We start from the raw sequence: 7,343 nt of genomic DNA on the forward strand, positions 1-7,343 counted from the left end.
TGGTAATGACTCCCTAGGTTCCAGGTGCAAAGACCCTTCACCCATATGCACCTCTACCCTATCTTCCACAACAACATCTTGAGTTTCTTCCACAACGACATCTGGAGAAAACTTTTCCTCCCCCTCCTCCAACACCCTCATCTCCTAAGTCCCTTCACTTGTACTATCTAAGTCCCATTCATCCACATTCATATTTCCATTACACACTCCCTTCATATTCTCTTGTACAACATTTCTAGATGGAAAAACTGTTTGTTCTGCAACATGCAACGTATCATTTTCCAAATTCTCCACAACTAGGGTTTCCACATGTCTAGGCTCACTTATCCTGCCGTCTATCAAAACTGCCATTGTATTATCTGCTGCATCACCATTCCCTCCAACAAAGACTTAGGATCTCTTGGTTTCCGAACCCAAATTCTATCCACCTTACCTCCATCTTTTATAGTTTTCGGATCTGTATTACGACGTAGAGCCTCCATTTTGCACGTCTTCAAATTATGACCCTGAGACTGACATTTCATGCAATAAGCAGGTAGTGTTTCATAAACAATTTCTTGGTAAAATCATTGGGGATTCCTCGACGTACCAATCCATAATCCCAACAAAGGTTCTTTCGAAATATCCATTTCTATGCAAACCCTAGTTCCATCCATACGGGTAGCACAACGCGTGGGATTATCTCATTTAAAAAATTTTCCCACTAGTGTAGTTATGCTACGTAAGAGAGATTCATGGTAGAAATTTGGGGGGAGCCCCGACAGAGTAATCCAAACCGGGACCTTAGCAGATTCTTTCTCTTCTTGAAAATCTGAGTTCCAATGAAATACACAATACAAGCCCCATCAATATCACAGGCTTCTCTAGCAAAGGCCTTAAAAAAATCTTCCTCATTAGAGAATCAAATAAAAACATTTCTTGGCTTATGCATTGAGGAGACAAGAGGTTGTGATTTCAGACCCCATCTCAAACAAATAAAGGATCGAATGGAATCTAGAGAGGGCCTTTTTGATGTAAGAACTTCAAAACTAAAGAGAACTTGAAAGACAATGCAGATTGGTCGATCTCCTCCTTAGTAAACATCACACAAACCACCCCATCCATAGTTTTTGGAGCACGGAAAGGAACAACAATCTCAAGAATAGGTTGCGAAGAATCTAACACCATATCGGCAAAAGTAAGCTGTCGTGAAACCATCACCGAGGCTGCCAGATGGGCCTCGGCGGCTACCATCGAAAAGAAACCACAAAACCCTAGCAGAGCACATAACTAACTTGCCACATCACCCAAACCTATTGTTTAGTTTGGGAGATTGCAACAGTATAGATCAGGCATAGTTCCAGCCAACAAAATAGAACTACAGAAGCAGGAGCTTGGTAGCTAGACACTTACATGAATTCTAAACTAATTCCCACCAGTTTAGAAGTCCAAGTATCCGATCAACACACACACATATTAATAAATATTGTTATCCTCATATATGCGACGCACTTTGGCAACATGTTTTTCAACTTTCTTAAGAAAATTGGCCAGAGCATAGAGAAGATGCTGTAAATCAAAGGATATTCTATCCATGAACACAATAAGCTGGTGGCCAGCTCTCGACTTTCTTTATACTCAATAATTGTTATAATTCACATCTACATGATGTGGTGGACACGTATTTCAGCTTTCCAAAAGGTGACCAAAAAGCAAGATAAAAGTATGAAAATGCAAACATCAACAGAAGCCAGACACTTCCATTATTCCATCTGATATTCACAATGTTTTAAAAGAATTACACTAACTAATCCTCACACCACTTTTCTTTTTTTGGTTTGTATCGATATGATTAAATTATAGTACTGATCCGCTTCCCATGGATATATAGGTGCAAAAATAAACAAACAGAGATTCTCAATTAGATGTCAGTACTGGCCAAAGCTCAGTGAACATCGTCCTTTCTTCTGGTAACCCGAATGTAACAAAAAACAACAGCAAAAATAGCAGTGACAAGCCCACCAATGATGACACTCCCACCAGCAACGTCGCTCTTATGATCAGAGTGATGCTTTTTCTGCTTTCCCAGCCGTCTGATCACAGGGGCTTCAGCCACTTTGGAGTCTTCCTCGCCCTCTGACGACTCTGCATAACTAGAAACAGGCTGAGTCGCAACTCTTACAACAACCCCAAGCTTCCCAACCTTGTTTTGAAAGGGTTTCAGCTCTGAGCCCTCAGATTCTTCAGCCATGGCTCGAACCACCAAGATTTGAGCCAATATAAGGCAAACCAGACCAAGCCTACCCATGATCTCAACTGTCCGCAAAATACAAAATGAAGAGATCGACCGAGTTTGGGATATTAATGTTTTGATAGGAATGTATGCAAAGTATTTTATTTTTTTGTTTTCATGAGAGATGCAGTATGGGCTCGGGGTTATATATAAGGAAAATAGATGGCTTAGAGTCCTGGGAGTGGACTTGTGGTTTGAAGCTGAGGAGAAGGTGCATCTGGGTACCATTAATGGTGAAGTGCTGGGTCCCATATTCTATGGAAGTCCAATAACGAGGGGGGAGGTGGAGTTTCGGTTTCAAGAGGTAAGTAGAGAGTCGTGTGTGCATTTATGGCGGAAAAGATTTATTTCTTATTTTTTTTTTATGGACATATCAAAAATATATGGTTATGTTAATTTATGTACAAATTTCTACACGTCAATATAAAATATATTAGTATTTTGATTTTTTTATAATTATAATGTGTCAGGTAATAAATAGTTTATTAATTGAATAATGCTTCACATTATATTTTTATCTCATTTTTATTCCATCATCTAAAATTGACATTTTTCATCACCTTATTCATCCTTTATTTTTATTTTTATTTTTAGGATATGCTAAGGTCTCGTTTGTTTTTCCAGATAAAATAGGATGAGATGAAATAAAAGTTGAAAATTAAATAAAATATTATTAGAATATATTTTTTAAAATTACTTTTATTTTGAAATTTTAAAAAATTGAATTGTTTATTTTATTTTGTGCAGGAATTTGATTGTAATGATTAGATGAAATATTATAACCTAAAAGTTGATGGACCTTGTTTTATAGTAATTATTATTAATAAGAAAACAGAACAAGCTATAAATGGATTCAAAGAGAAAATGTCTCACAATTGAGGAGAAAGAATAAGTGTTACCTTCTTTTTTTTTTTTATTATTTTAATATAACCTAGTAGTGTCATGTGAAACTGCCAAGTTAAGCATCTCAACATTAAATTCAGTAGCAATTATTTTCCTTATTTTTAAAAGGCAAAAAGAGTTCAAAGATTCCTCAACCATACAACCTTGATGAAAATAAATAAATTTTGTTAGTTATATCTCTTTATATTTAAAAGTAAAGATTTAAATTTGATTACAAAAACAAAGTACAGTTTACAGGTGAGAAAATCGAAGCTTCAATTCATAAAAAGTCGGCACCACATTGATCATGTGTACTTACTGCATTATTAAAGTGCACAACCGTCTTCAAAGCAGCTAATCACCATGGTCAAAGTTCATATGGAGGACCCATTCAACCTCGCATGCAGTCTTTGACATGACTTTCTCAACATCCATCCATGCAGCGGTTCCCATTTTCTTTACAAAGTCAACAGACGCGGGAGACTACGTACTAGACTCGGTTCGTATTAATAATTTTATAATCAGATACACGAAATTTGATTTCTGACTGTATTCCTTTATTTAATAAATTTTGTTAGGTACAATCATTTTTATGTTCTTTTTATATATATATTTTAATAATGTGATTGTCTGTATTATTTTAATTTTATTTTAAAAAAATAATACAATCATTCATATTAATAAAGTGCACAAAGAATATACAAAAGTGAGTAATGCATATATTATTTTTATTATTTAATTAGTTGTTGCATGGTGATTATAAAATCATGATCATATTTGACTCTACTCATAAATTTCGCAACTTATAATATAAATCTGAATAATTTCATATTATTATTTTTATATTAATATTATTTTAGGTTTATAGTTTGAATATCTTAAATATTTACAAAGATCAGAGGAAGAAGTACTCATGATGCTTGTAATGTCATATAAGGTAGGATATGGTCATTGACATATGTAAATATAAACTATATAATTAAGAAAGATATTTGTTAAAACGAAAAATTTTTTTTTAGAATTTTATTTTAAATAAAGTAATAAGATATAATATAAATAACTTATTTTGTCAATATTACCTAGCTCGTGAATAAGTCTGGATTTATTTGAAAAAGAAACAGTGACTCATGAATGTAAAATGTAAGTTGGTTATAATTTTTTTTTTTTTTTAAATGAAACTTCCATTCATAAATCAAAAAATACATTATGATTTGTCAAGAACAATAAAAGGAGTAACCTCAGTAGGTTCCTCTTCCACCCACACTTGTTCAAAATTTAACATTAATCCTAACTTGGTAGCAGCATCAACTGCTCTATTTCAATTTATGTTCACATACATGATAGACCAGTGTTGATAAGCCATCATAGAGCCTTTTATATCCTCAATGAGTTGACCATTCCAAGAATAATCAAATGAGGTCCTCTAGACAGCATCCACAACCAATTTTGCATCACCCTCGAACTGGACACCCCTCAAACCAAGTTCATGGCACAAATTTACAGCTCTAAGCAGAGCCCAACATTATGCTATAGCAGTAGATTGGATACCACTTCCGGAGGCAGCTAAAACTGCATCTACTTCACCCCAATGATCCCTTACTACACCCCTAATACCCATTCTCTCAGTTTCTCTGACATAAACAGCATCAACATTAGCTTTTAGGAAACCAATTTCTGGTGGGATCCAACCTTGTATAGCATCTGTCACTGTTGTTACTTCCTGTAATTCTTCATTCGAGACCTGTGAATCTGGTGTGGCAGGCACTTCAACATCCTGGATTGCCAACTGAAATAAAAGAGAAGGGCTTCTAAATTTGTTACTAACAAACTCATTCCTCATTTTCCAAATGCCATGAAAAACAGCAGCCACTCTATTCATAATGCCTTCATCTAGTCTGGAAACCAGATCACCCCATAAGGATTTAAAGTCAACATAACTCTGCTTCCACTTCTGTAAAGGACTAATCAACTCCTCCCAAACATCCATAGACACATGACATTGCCACATAACATGTATCACATATTCCTCAGCCAGTTGACATATCGGGCACATTAAATCCTCAACTATCATTCTTTTGAATAAAGTTTCTTTTGTAGGTAGAATATTGTTTAGAGCCTTCCACAGTGGCTGTTTTACCTTCCCTGTGCAGTCCAACAGCCACACCTTCCACAACTTAGAATCATGTGAAGATATAGAAGCCTGACCTATACCTTGGTTCTTCATTTCAAAATCAGTAAGATAGGCAGATTTCACTAAGAACAAACCCTTTTCTGTTAAACCCCATATTACCTGATCCTCCATACCTCTAAAGCTTATAGGAATTCTACTAATACAGTCTGCTTCCTCCCTTCTAAATATTGAATATAACACGTCGCTTTTCCAGGTCTTAAAATCTTCATCTATAAGTTCATCCACAATAGCATCAGCATTCAAATGGGATATTGGTGTTTGGATTTGGAAAGTAGATGGGATTGGGATCCATTTATCTTTCCAAATCTTAATTTGCTTCCCATTGCCAACACGCCAAACATACCCCCTCTTTACCAAGTCCAAAACTGAGTAGAAACTCCTCCATAAGTGTGAACGACAATACCCCACTTTTGCCTTCTGTACATGAGAAGATGGAAAGTATTTTTGTTTGAAAACCCGAGCAACCAAGGATGAAGGATCCTGAATGAACCTCCATACCTATTTTGCCAGTAGGGCCCTATTGAAACAATTGAGATCCTGAAGCCCAAACCTCCCATGCTCTTTACTGCTCCAAACTTTGACCAGCCTCTCCAATGTATCCCTTTATTGTCCTTGCTATGATTCCACCAAAACTTAGCAATCAACTGCTCAATTTCCTTGAGTAAACCTTTTGAAAGTCTGAATACACTCATTGTGTATGCTGGTATTGCTTGAAGAACACTCTTTATCAAGACTTCCTTTCCTACTGTTGATAGAAGCTTTGAATTCCAACTCGTAACCCTCTTCCAAACCTTGTCTTTTAGCCAGTTAAAAGTATCATATTTTGATTTTCCCACAACAGTAGGTAAACCTAAATATTTATTGTAATTATCGCATATAACTCCTTCAGCATGTTGGAGGATACATTCCTTCACATAAGCCCTTATGTTAGAGCTGAAAAGAATTGAAGTTTTTTGTCTGTTTAGCATCTGCCCAGAAGCCTTTTCATACATATGTAAAATTTGGAGTAAATTGAACCATTCTACTTCCATAGACCTGCAAAAAATTACAAATCGTCAACAAAAAGGAGATGGTTGATCCTTATGCCTCCCTTAGCAGCAGCCACCCCTTTAATCATTCCCTTCATTTCAGCTTGTTGGAGTAAATTACTGAGGCCCTTTGCACATAGTAAGAACAAGTACAAAGACAACGGGTCACCTTGTCTTAGCCCCCTTGAGGGTACAAATACTTCTCCTAGTTCTCCATTAATCACAACAGAATAGGTGATTGACTTGACACAAGTCATAAGCAACTTGATCCAATGAGCACCAAACCCCATTCGAATTAGCATTGTTTCCAAGAAATCTCACTCCACCCTATCATAAGCTTTAGACATATCTAACTCAATGGTCATGCACCCTTCTCTGCATTTCTTCCTAGCATGCATTGAATGAAGAAGCTCATAAGCTATCATTATATTGTCAATGATCAAACGCCTAGGAATAAAGGCACTTTGGTTCCAAGAGACAATCTTTGTCAAAACTGATTTTAATCTATTGGCTAAAACCTTATAAATCAGTTTATACCACACATTGCACAAACTAATTGGGCGGAATTCATTAACTATTTTTGGAGAATTTACCTTTGGAACCAGACAAATAAGAGTATGATTTAACCCCAATGGCATGCTGCCATTGTTTAAAAAGCTCAAAACCTCTCTGGTCACCTCTGCCCCAACCACATCCCAATGGTCTTGGAAAAAACCTGCACTATATCCATCTGCCCTTGGTGACTTGAAAGGGGACATTTTGCTTAAAGCAGCAACAACTTCTTCTTCAACAAAAGCTCGGTCCAGTTGTTCCCTCAAATCAAGAGTAACCCTTTCTTCCACCCCTTGTAAGCATGCCTGAATAGAGTCTAAGGAAGGTTGAGAGGATTGAAATATCTAGCTAAAATGGTTCCAAAAACTAGCTGCAATATCCTCTTTTGTCTCCAAGATCTACCCTGACCAATCCTCCA

The sequence above is a fragment of the Juglans microcarpa x Juglans regia genome, chromosome 2D (genome assembly GCF_004785595.1).
Source record: "Juglans microcarpa x Juglans regia isolate MS1-56 chromosome 2D, Jm3101_v1.0, whole genome shotgun sequence".
In the NCBI taxonomy this organism is placed as follows: domain Eukaryota; kingdom Viridiplantae; phylum Streptophyta; class Magnoliopsida; order Fagales; family Juglandaceae; genus Juglans; species Juglans microcarpa x Juglans regia.